This window comes from Mastomys coucha, unplaced genomic scaffold, assembly GCF_008632895.1.
Source record: "Mastomys coucha isolate ucsf_1 unplaced genomic scaffold, UCSF_Mcou_1 pScaffold15, whole genome shotgun sequence".
Taxonomy (NCBI): Eukaryota; Metazoa; Chordata; class Mammalia; order Rodentia; family Muridae; genus Mastomys; species Mastomys coucha.
In genome coordinates, this window is record NW_022196897.1 from 167,048,902 (window position 1) to 167,060,694 (window position 11,793).

The following is an 11,793-nucleotide window of genomic DNA, read 5'->3' on the forward strand; positions in this document are numbered from 1 at the left end:
GCTACCTCTCCTGGACCCAAACCCCAAAGCTGGAATTTTAATCTTGGACTTGTTCCCAGTTGGATTACACTTTCTCTGTCTGCAAAGTGAGGTGATCACAACATGGTCAGGAGGGCTCTGAGAGGAGTTCCCAGGTCCCCAGTCCAAAGCACTTCAGGCCCTGCTGCTGCTGCTGCTGCTGCTGCTGCTGCTGCTGCTGCTGCTGCTGCTGCTGCTGCTGCTGCTGCTGCTGCTGCAGATTGATCTGGAGTGTCTTGGCATGGAGGGGTATGATGAGGTAAAAAAGATTGGGATGATGGACCACAGTCCTCTGTAGGTCTGAGGATAGCACCAGGGAATCAGATGGGAGCCCTCCTCAGAAGTTACTAGCAGAGTAACTCAGCATTGCGGGGAGCTCATCAGGAAGAACCATGAGGTGGGTATCCACAGGAGCAGCTGGAGCAGAAGTGACATTGAAGTGACATTTTAAGCAGGCATGGTTGTGCCAACACTCCAGAGGCTGAGGCAGGAAGATTACAAGTTTGTGGCAAGCTTGGACCTCAAACTTGTGAGACCCTGTCTGGAAGATGACAACAACAACAAGAGAGAGAGAGAGAGAGAGAGAGAGAGAGAGAGAGAGAGAGAGAGAGAGAGAGAGAGAGAGAGAGAGAGAGAAAGTTTTGAATAATTTCTTGGCTCTACATCCTGGGAAATCATGGAAGTACAGGGAGGGTTCTCATTCACCACAGGGTAGGCAAGAAAAGCAGAGAATGAAAGGATCTGGCCAGGGCTCTTGCCATGTTAGAGGGTCCTCCAGGGAAGCTGGTTGTGCTATCTGTCTGTCGCTTTCTTCACCAAGCCATCTATAGACTCCCAAATCCTCACAGTAAGATTCTGTGGTCACATGGTATATCCAGGTGACACCCAGAAACCAGAAATGCTGGGTCTGTTGTAATCCATATTCAGATGTCAGGCAACTCAACAGTTCATCTCTTAGGTGGGCCATTAGGCCAGAAATAATACACTTGTGTTTGCTACAAGTGTCCCTGTGTAAGGTCCCCCCCTGAGCTGACACTCTTAGCAGGGCTGAGTTAGTACCCAGCGTTTCTAGGAAAGTCCTCTGCATTAAGGCAAGTGCGCATTCATTGGGTGCTCCATGTGACAAACAGTAGGATTCGAATGGCTCCTTGCTTTCTTTGAGGCAGCAGGCTTCTTCCTTCAAGCTCCTATCTCTAATGGGCTTTATAGGAAAGGGGGCTTTCCAGCCCACACTGTTCTCAGCCCCTCCAGCTGTAGGGCCTGGCCAGGGGCAAGCACAACTCATCCTCATCCGCTAGACAAAAACCTCTCTGAGATTCCTGAAGAACCCCTGTTGGAGCCACAGAACCAGATCTACACATGACAGGGTGTCCCCTCCCTCCCAAAGCTCTCTCGTCTGGGGCTTGTCATTGCTTGGCAGCTCCCGGGTCCATTTGACAGGGTCTTGGTCACTGTCTATCAGCAATGCTTCATGGGCACCCATCCTGAGTGAGGCTCCCCTTGGTAGCTGTCACAGCGTTGGCTGAGTGTTTACTAAGTGCCTGCTGGTGGCTTTTGTGCCCCTGGAGAACAGAGCTTCCACTTTCCCTTAGAAGACTCTGCCTCATTCCTGGAGCGACTGATTACAGCGTGCTCTTCGTCCATCTCCTGTTAACAGCTGACCAGGTCTTTCTGGCTGGGAACACAAGCTCTCTGGGTATTTGATGAGACCATTCCTCAGGAGAGGCGTGGGCCCTCTCACCCCTCCTAAACCACTGTCTGCTATCTAAAGATGTGTTTTGTTCCTGGGATCATGGGTTTTGCATCAAGATGGGTACATGAAGCAGATGAGTGTGGGTACCATCAGTTCTACTTGTGTCTCCAGTTAGGGCTGGCTATGCCATGTCCTCATGGCCATATTTGGAAGTATTCATGTGTTGGCCTTTTTCCAAAACAGGGACATCCTTCCGCCTTAGTGCCTTCCATGAGGACCACTACTCTGCACACTTTAAGGATTTCAGCTCAGGCACTTGTCAACAGAAGTTATTTTTAAAAAATGAGCTGAGAGTTAGGTGGTAAACTTCTGAGCAATGGGGAACAGTTTAGAGGCCAAGTGTTTGGGGCATAGCAGGATAAGGTAGAACCAGGCAGGCGGTGGGAAAACCAAAACAGCAGGTGAACCCTGATGCCCAGCTCCTCCCAGAGGCTGGAGATCTGGCTCTGATACCAGTGGACAGGAGGAAGAGACTTCATGGTGTCCAAGGATTCCCCAGTACTGTCCCTGAGCCACATGCGTCCTTGACACCACCCAGGTCAGCTTCCTGCTCTGACCTTGGGTCTTACAGTACTCTGTTGCTAACCTCGGAGCTTGTGTCCCAGCTCAGATAGGTCCTGTGTTCTCATGTCAGGTAGCATGTACCAGGTAGCGCATACATAGAAAAATAGGTGAGCCCAAGGGCTGTGCCTATCCTCCCCAGAGTCATCTACTGAGTTTTCCATAGAAAGCTTCTTTTCCAATAAAAATGGAAGCAGTCAGACCCAACAGCAGCATAGCCCTGGATAAGGCACACACTCCTACCCAGGGGCAGGAGAACCTAACACAGGGAGAGGTGGCACCCCAAGTCTACAGCAGATCAATAGCAAGGTGAATGATGTGTTGAGCAGCTGCTGGGCATGACTGGGGAAGGGGAAGCATTGGTTTCAATAGAGTTTACAGAAACACAGTCTGGAAGGAAGGTCACAGATGTGTGAGTGAAACAGTAGTGAATATTGAATATTGATCTCCTTTATATATGCTTGCAGTGTTTAATGAACAAAGTTTGATTTTTTTTTTAAGTTACTGCGTATGCGCATGCTCAGGCACACACTTGAGTGAAGGTATATGTGTGTGATTTTTTTAAAAGTTACTGTGTGTGTGCAATTGCACAGACACTCAGGTGAAGGTATATGCCTGTGGAGTTCAGTTCCTTCCTCCTTCTATAGATCCAGGTGTCAAATACAGCTTGTCGTGTTTGACAGGGAGAATTTTCACTATCCCGATGATTGGAGTTTTTATTTTATTTTATTTTTTTTTTAAGTTGTGTGTGTGTGAGAGAGAGAGAGAGAAAGAGAGAGGGAGAGGTTTTGTGAGTGTGTATGTGTGTGTGAGTGTGTGTGTGTGAGAGAGAGAGAGAGAAAGAGAGAGAGAGGTTTTTGTGTGTGTGTGTGTGTGTGTGAGAGAGAGAGAGAGGTTTTTTGTGAGTGTGTGTGTGTGTGTGTGTGTGTGTGTGTGGTTGTGCATAGCCATACTCTGGGACTGGAGTTTCAAAGCTGTGAGCTGCTTCATATAGGAACCAAATTCCAGTCCTCTGGAAGAGAAGAAAGTACTATTAACCACCTAGCCATCTCTCCAGCCCCTGGTCAAAGCATTTAAAAGCACAATATGCTATATATATTATATTCCTGGGCATAGTGGTGCATGTCTGTAATATATGTAAACAAACCTGGTCAGAGAGGGTCTGGAGTGGGGTGGGGTGGAACTTGGCTTATGAAATCTGGTGTCCAGAGGGTAGGCTGTGATTGAGCATAATGGCCAAGACTCTAAAGCTATGGGGAGTGAGGGAGACTGAGGGAGTCTTTGAGGAGGAGGTAGCCCTCACCTTAGGAACAGGGTGATCTGGCCTTGGGGCTGGCTTGGCCAGCAAGATGGGACATGAAGGGTGGGGACATGCAGGCAATTCAGATGGAGTCGGCACTGGAACCTTGTTTCTCAGAAAGCAACAGGGGAAGAACCACCTGTTCATGCCAATCAGACACGAGACAGCCAGAGCTCCAGAGCACTTGTTCAATGTATCCAACTGACTGTTGATGCTTCTCCTGAGGATTAGGGTCAGTTTCTGTGCGAGATGGGTGAAGAGAAGGGAGCATGGGGCCCAGAGCTGGCAAGAATCCTGGAGAAAGAGCCTGCTCAACAGGAGCTCAGGGAGCTGTGCATGCAGCTTCTATAATAGCCAAATGCTGGGCTCTCAGGTCTCACCCTCAGAATAATACTTCCTGAAGACTCTTCTGCAGTCCTGCAGTGCCAAGGGCAGTAGGGGTTGTCCTCTGAGCAGAGCCTCCTGGCATTGTCTTGATATGTTGTACTGGGAGGCAGAGACTCTGGCTGACCAAGTCTGATAATGTGACAGAGATGCTTCCATGGTCACATGCAAATAGTGGGCCAGGATGGCATAGAGGGCACTGGAGGGCACTGTCAGTATTCTGGACCATGCACCAGTGTTGAAGGTCTGTCCATCTGCATTTCCAAAGCCAAGATTATACAACCTTGCAAGATTTTCTAGCTGTTTGTGTTTAAAGGGAAGAGGAATTCTTAAACCCTCTCCTCCCCAAGTTGCTATCAGTCAGTGTTTTATCACAGCCTTAGGAAGTAAGCCAGAACAGGGCAGGCTGTTGGTCAGTGAATGAGTTGGGGTTTTATTGCTGTGAACAGACACCATGACCAAGGCAACTCCTATAAGAACAACATTTAATCGGGGCTGGCTTACAGAATCAGAGGTTCAGTTCATTATCATTATCATCAAGGTGGGAGCATGGCAGCATCCAGGCAGGCATGGTGCAGGAGGAGCTGAGAGTTCAGCATCTTCATCTGAAGGCTGATAGCAGAATACTGACTCCCAGGCAGCTAGGATGAGGGTCTTAAAGCCCATTCCCACAGTGACACACCTATTCCAACAAGGCCACATCTTCTAATAGTGCCACTCCCTGGGCAGAGCATACACAAACCAGCACAGTCAGACTGGCCAAGTTGAAACTACCCTCTTCAACCCAGACACCTGTGCCAGGACTGGTTTAGATGTTAAACTGGCAGAGACTTCCAACACCTGAGCCATCACTCAGGCATAGACAGTTTGGGGGCCATCCCAGAGCAGCAGTCCAGAGTTGGGTTCAAATCTCGGCTCTATAGATGTCCTGCCACAAGACCCAGTACACAGCTTCCTCACCTGCCAACCACAGATGAGTTAATTCATATTAGATGCTTGCAACTGCCAGAGCCTGGAGGAGCTCTCAATTCACAACCGGCAGGATTCCTTCCACTCCAAGGAACAACAAAGAATCATCTGCAGGCGAGGCCTCTTTGTAGAACAGCAGAGCACAAGACACTATTACCCCAGACTGCTTTCTCTCCCAGAGCCTTAAAGAGCTTCCATCATCTGTCTTTGACACCCCCCCCCCCCCCCCCCCCGCCATGGTTTGCAGAACACTAGGTCAGAGACATGGCCAGCTGGCCAGCACCTGACCACCTCCTTTGAGAGATACTTGCTGCCTGAGGCAGAGTCCAGGACAGGTCTCTCCAGCAGCTTGTTCTGAGGAATCTTCCTCTGAGAGTGTGAAGGCCTTAAGATCAGGGACACAGCTTGGCAGGTCAAAGGTCTCTTATAGGCTCCCAGAGAGTCCTGTGCAGCGTCAAGAAAGAGGGAGGGACAAACACAGAGGTTCTGGGACAGACTTGTGCTGTGTGAGCCTGAGGAACTGGGAGAGAGCTGGGGTGTCTGGAGCCGTGAGCATTAGTGGACAGACGACGATGTGGCTTTTACTCCAGGAAATGAACAGCGCCAAGCTTCCCAGCAGAACCGTATGGAGGCGTAATGTTTTAAGAGTACAGATCTGTCTTTCTGCCTTTCAGGAAACAATGAAGGGGACAGTAAGAGCAGTAAGGAAGCAGCTGCCTTATTCCATTATTCCAGAAGAGTGGCTTAGACTGGGGCCGGGAGGGAACAAACAAAGAGCTGACGCCAGATCCCTCCCTCTCTGCCTTCCACCCTTCCTCCTTCCCTCCACCTCCTCTTCCTCTTTTCTTTCCTCCCACCCCCTGCTCCCACCCCACATCAACGGGGTTTAAAAGCACTGGCAGCTTTTCCGGAGGGTCAGGATTCAATTCCCAGCACCCACATGGCAGCTCACAACTGTCTGTTACCAGTCCTAGGGCATCTGACATGGCCTCCTGGTCTCCTTGGGTACTATATGCATGTGGCTCATAGGTATACACTCGGGCAAATGCTCATACACATAACACATCCAGTTTCCCTGAGTTTCTCTATTGTGTCTTTAAGTTAATTTATATTAATGTTTTCATTCCCTAAGTCTGTTTCCTGAGAGTTTAATTTGTTCTTTCCCTGGGCTGACTGAGTGTTTTTCTTGTTTTGTTTTTCTGAGGTAGGGTCTCATTCCGTAACCCAGGCTGACCTTGAGTTTGCAACAATCCTCTGGCTCTAACCTGGGATTACAGTATAAACACAACATGCTCAGTTTATTAGTCTAGATTTCTTATGGTAAAAACTTAGATTGTTGGTTTAAGAATTTTGTTGTTGTTGTTGTTAATTATTAGGACAGGGCTCTTCCGTGTAGTCCTGGCTGTCCTGGAACTTACTCTGTAGACCATGCTGGCATCAAAATCACAGAGATCCACCTGCCTCTGCCTCCCCAGTACTAGGTTAATGGAGAGAGCCACAACTCAAGCATGAACTTCGTTATTTACTGTATAAAGAATTAATGCTCCAAAATTCCTCCTAAGTACCGCTTTAGGAGCATCTCAATTTTTTTTGAGAATGTATCCTTTCTTGTTCGAATATTTTCTTATTTTGCTTACGGGTTGTTTAAAAGTCTTTCTACTTCCTAGATGCTTTGGATAGCTCTCTGGAATCCATTGTGCTATATCCACTTCTAACCCAATCCTGTTGTCTTTGAAGGATATGCTCACAGGATATAAATTTAGTTTGTTAGAGGCTGTTCTATACCCAAGATAATTGATTACATTGGTGGATATTGCATAGCACAATGGCAGAATGTTCTGTTCCCTAGGGCTGATGGCTGTCGCTGGTCTTGAACCGCTAACATTTCTGTTGGTCTTATAATACAGTCTTTTTCTTTTACGAGCTCTTATCTTTCCGTTCATTGCAGACAGTTCTGTACCTCGGCATTGTGGTCACAATGCCGGCTTTTTTGTTGTTTTTGTCTTGACCTAAGATCTTACTGTATAGCCCAGGCTATCCCCAAATGAGCATACTCCTGCCCCAGAATCTCAAGTGTTGGGATAATGGGTAGATACCACCATGCCTGCTCCACTGCCTGTTAAAGCCTCAGCTTTCACTTCTCTTAGGACATCCTTTTAGGTCCCTCTGTGGTCACCAGATGATACAGGGGAAATCAAGGTCTACTCTTTGGATTCTTAGTCTCACCAACAAAAGAATTTAAGAATGGATTCAGATTCAGATAGAAGCTCAAGGATGATCCCATTAAAGTGTAAAGAGAAAAACTCCCAGGGCAGACCCAATGTCAGTCCCAGCAGCTGCCTGGAGAAAAATGGAGGGAAAAAAAAGCCATTTAAGCCTTCAGGGGAGTCAGACAAGTGGCAGACACATAGCTTTCTCTCTCTCTCTCTCTCTCTCTCTCTCTCTCTCTCTCTCTCTCTCTCTCTCTCTCTCTCTCTGTGTGTGTGTGTGTGTGTGTGTGTAAGGGTAGCTTTGGTCTGGCCGGCATCCAAAAGAGACAGAAAAAGGAAAGGGGGCTGGGAGGGATTCTTTCTGATTTAAGCTTCAGTAAAGTGAGATCATACAGCTGGATCTCATGGTGGTTTATGGGGTCCATGCACTGGGGGATTCTGGAGAGGGAAATTACAGTATCTCTCTAAAGAGAAAACTGTTCCCTCTGTCCCTTTGGCATAGTTTAAGGTGAGCCCGCCTTCCTGTGTTCCTTTGGATCAGGCCCATCAGGAATTTTAGGTATTCCCCCGGGTCAGAGATCCCAAGCTTGTGGCCAGAAGGAGTTGGGTTTTGTTGTTGTTGTTTTTCTTTTCTCTTTTCTTTCTTTCTTTCTTTCTTTTTTCTTTCTTTCTTTCTTTTTTTTTTTTTTTTTTTTTTTTTTTTTTGGTTTTTCGAGACAGGGTTTCTCTTTGTAGCTCTAGCTGTCCTGGAACTCACTCTGTAGACCAGGCTGGCCTTGAACTCAGAAATCCCCCTGCCTCTGCCTCCCAAGTGCTGGGATTAAAGGCGTGGGTCACAACCACCCAGCTGTTGTTTTTCTTAATGGGCCTTCATTGTGACTGTAACAATTCCATGGATAGATCTAATGATTGTCTTTTCCTTTAGAGAGTGATATTCCTGGATCTTTCAGTAGTAACTTTAGCTTGTTTCCTGGGCATTTTTAACTTTGTTGTGGTGCTTAGATTATGTTAATCCCCTGGGCAATGCTGGTGTTTTCTTGAGGTCGGCAGCCAGTCCAGTGTGAGCTGCACCTTCGGTTGTACCATCTATTGATAATGGTGCCCACATCAGCTCCCTTACTAAGTCCCCATTTCTTCCCTGTATACTCAGCTTAGTCTTGGCTCATGGCTGTGGCTCAGTTCTCAAACCCTTTATTGTGTGTTACATGCATGTACCATTTGAAGACAATCCCAGGACTCATGTTGGGTCAGACATAGATTCGGTTAGTCTGTTTCTATCTCCTCTCAGATTTCTTCCCATGAACCTCAGTTTCTTTGGCTCCTTTTCTCCATCCTGTATCCAGGTAAGCCAGAGTCTTCCATCTTATCCTTGCTGGCTTTTCAGGGGTCACCTCTCTATTTGGTGCTGTGGTAAATGCTCTAGAAGGGCTGTCCCTGCACTTCCTTGAGCTTTCAGAATCTTGTAAAGACAGGCTTGTGGTGAGCCCCATATATACCTCCCACTTCTATCTTGGTCTACCTTGCAGTCTGCTCCAAGTGACACATCTTCTTGTCAGTGGGTCAACTTTTCCTATTTCTCTGTGTATTTGATTGTTTTTAAATTGATGATAAATACTGTAGATGATACATTACAGCTACACACACACACACACACACACACACACACACACACACACATATATATATATATATATATATATATATATATATATGGCTGTAACAATCTCATGGATGGATCTAATAATTGTCTTTTCCTTTGGAGAGAATGATATTTCTGGATCTTTCCATAGTAACTTTAGATTGTTTCATATGTATGGTATGGGCATTTGCTTCAGCTTTTTAGGGTAAGGTCTGAGTAGGTAATCCTCCGTTGAAAGATCAGTGTGATCATAGCCCCTCTCCTTTGGTTTTACTCTCTAAGGAGTCTCCTATATTCTGTCTACACCTAGCCCTACACAAAGCACAGAATCCACAGAGAAGCCCTGTATGGATTCACAGCCCAGTCCCCGAACTCAGCTTAAGGAGCTGTCCTGACAAAGACTTCAGCTCCCAAAGACTCCATCACAACAGTATCCTCAAACAGTGGACTGGTGAAGAGCCTGTGGTGCTGGGAGCGGTCCACAGTCGTCTGTCAGAACATGGGGCCTAAGCACCTGATGATGGTTTATGGGTGTTTATAGCAGCAGATCTTGCCCAGTATCTCAAACAAAAGCCTTCTCCAGACTTTAAACACTGCCTACGTGGACAAATATCCCAAGCAGCTAAGATGCAAAACTTTGGCTTGAGGGAATTACCACAACAATGTTGTAAGGAGGACATAACAAAGGGATGTATTCGACAAATGTTCAGCAACTCTTACACTCAGGCTTATAAAAGGAGCAGAATTGTTTGGATTTCAACATGTTTAGCCAGTTGTCTGTGAAAAGGTGAATTTATTGTAAATTCCAGTAACTCTCCTTTGGTGTATTTAAAGGTTAAGAGCATTCTTGGGAGAGCTTTGTTTTCCTGTAACTAAAAATCGGTTCTTCTCTTTAAAGACGCTACACTTCCAGGCCCTCAAGGTTCAGAGAGCCCTGGAGCTGTTTGGAAATAATCTCTCCCTAGGAACTGTTAGGACTAAATGCTCACAGCCAGCCACCGGTCCAGCACATAGTTTCCAAGAGTTCAGTAGAACCACACATCCCCAGCTCCTGAGAGTCCAGGAGAACACTGCAAAAGCACATCTGGGTCATGTTATTTGGGAAGCTGAGGACCCGGTGTCCGGGCCATCAAGCTGGTCTGAATCCAGGTAGGACTAGCTCATTTATAAACCTGTCTGCTGCAGGCAGGATCTGCACAGTAGGAAACAACTGTCCAGAGTCAAATATATTGCCTTGGGGAGAGGAGAAGCCATCCCCATCTGGCTGATAGCCCTCTAGGACCTGCCTCTGGGACCCTGGGTCCAGCTTACTGCAGGACCACAGCTGGTGGCCTCTGCCAGACACCTTTGAAGACACAAACTAAGGTGGGCAGGATTCTTCCCACCCTAAGGATCCTCAGGCTCAGCTACCTGAAATTTCCTTGTCTGGGCTATCCTCAGTCTGAGAGCTCTGACATTGCCTCATAGCTTCCTGTTCTACTGATAATCCTGGGGTCCAGCACCAATCCAAGGAAAGCATTCGGAATGCTGTGAAGCCAGTTTTGAAGGCCATTCCACTCCTGCATGGTCCCCAGGGGAGTCCTCCTATGACAGAAGGTCGGGAGTAAGACACCAGTGTCCCTTAGCTGAAGAGCAGGGAGAAATTGAGGAAGAAGCCTGAAGAGGGGGCCTAGCCATAGTCTCCGCGTGCCAGCTGGTGTGCTTTTGGAGACAGGAACAGAATGACTGACCATCATGAAAGCCTCCTTTTTCCCTATAGACCTCAAACAAGTTTGAGACCCCAGGTTTGTCTAACTTCAGAATCCATTTTGCCAAAGGACCTTCCCTTGTTAGGACTGGACTAAACTGCAGGAGATGAAGTTGGCGATGTGCCTCATACCAGATTCTGATTTGGAGTACTGCTCTTCTGATCCATACCAGGGGAGGACTGTCTGGCCTCTGCACCTTAGAGATCTGCATTACTCAGATGCTAGAGCAATAATCTGGGGTCACCAGGGTCACACCCCTAGCAGAAGCAAGAATTTCTGGAGCAGCTAAGCACCCCTAGGGCCCCCAAGCTGTCAAACGCGCCTGTACACTGGAAGCAGGTAATTGCAGGGCTCTTAGGCACGTTAGCGCCCTGCTAAACTTCCTGCAATTAATTTTCCTGACAGCTTGTTTAAAAGGAGCCGTCTAATGTATTAAAAATACCCGTGTTTGTGGCAGATCATCCAGGCAGTGCTCATAGAGCCTCTAAAGAAAATCACCAGGGGTAGATGTCCGCATTTTAAGCTGCTCGAACCTCAAACAAGTTTGTGCCAGCTGTGAGAGGTCCAGAGCCTCCCAAAGGCTCTAGAGCAAGCCTGAGATCTGTGGGTGTCATAACCTAGGGCTTGACTACACTGCTGGCTCACAACTATGGGATATATTCTCTTATGGTCCCAGAGACCAGAGGTCCAAATTCCAGGATGTCTCTCAGGGCCATGTTTCTTTCAGGGTCTTTTAGGAGGCCACTTCCTTTTCTTCCAGGAATGATGGACTCAAATGTCCTTGGCTCATAACCACATCCCATCAGTATTGCCTTGGTCTTCACATCACCTTCTTCTTTGAATATCTGCTCTCTATCAACATTTGTCATGAGATTTAGGGCTCACCCTAAGCCAGGACAATTGCATCTCAAATCTGGTTATATCTGCACAAACAAGTACAACTATAGTCACGTGTGCATGCACACGCACATACAGACACACACACACACACACACACACACACACACACACTGCCACCATTGTGTTATCTCAGTACACCTTAAAGAGAGAGGCAGAGACTGGATTCCAAGTCTGGTCTTGCTGGTCCCAGGGCATGGCCACTGCTGATCCTTGAGCTATGCCTAACTAGTACACTAGGGAACCTTCAAAACAGGAAGACAAAAACAAACTGGAAGGATCCAGATGCAACCTCAAAAATTCCCACCCCCCCC

At 47.3% G+C, this 11,793-nt stretch overlaps 1 protein-coding gene across 1 annotated transcript in view; it reads left to right on the forward strand.

Moving 5' to 3' along the window:
- Positions 1–11,793, forward strand: part of Ntsr1 (neurotensin receptor 1) — a 44,069-nt gene that overhangs the window by 1,636 nt on the left and 30,640 nt on the right. The window lies entirely within an intron of this gene.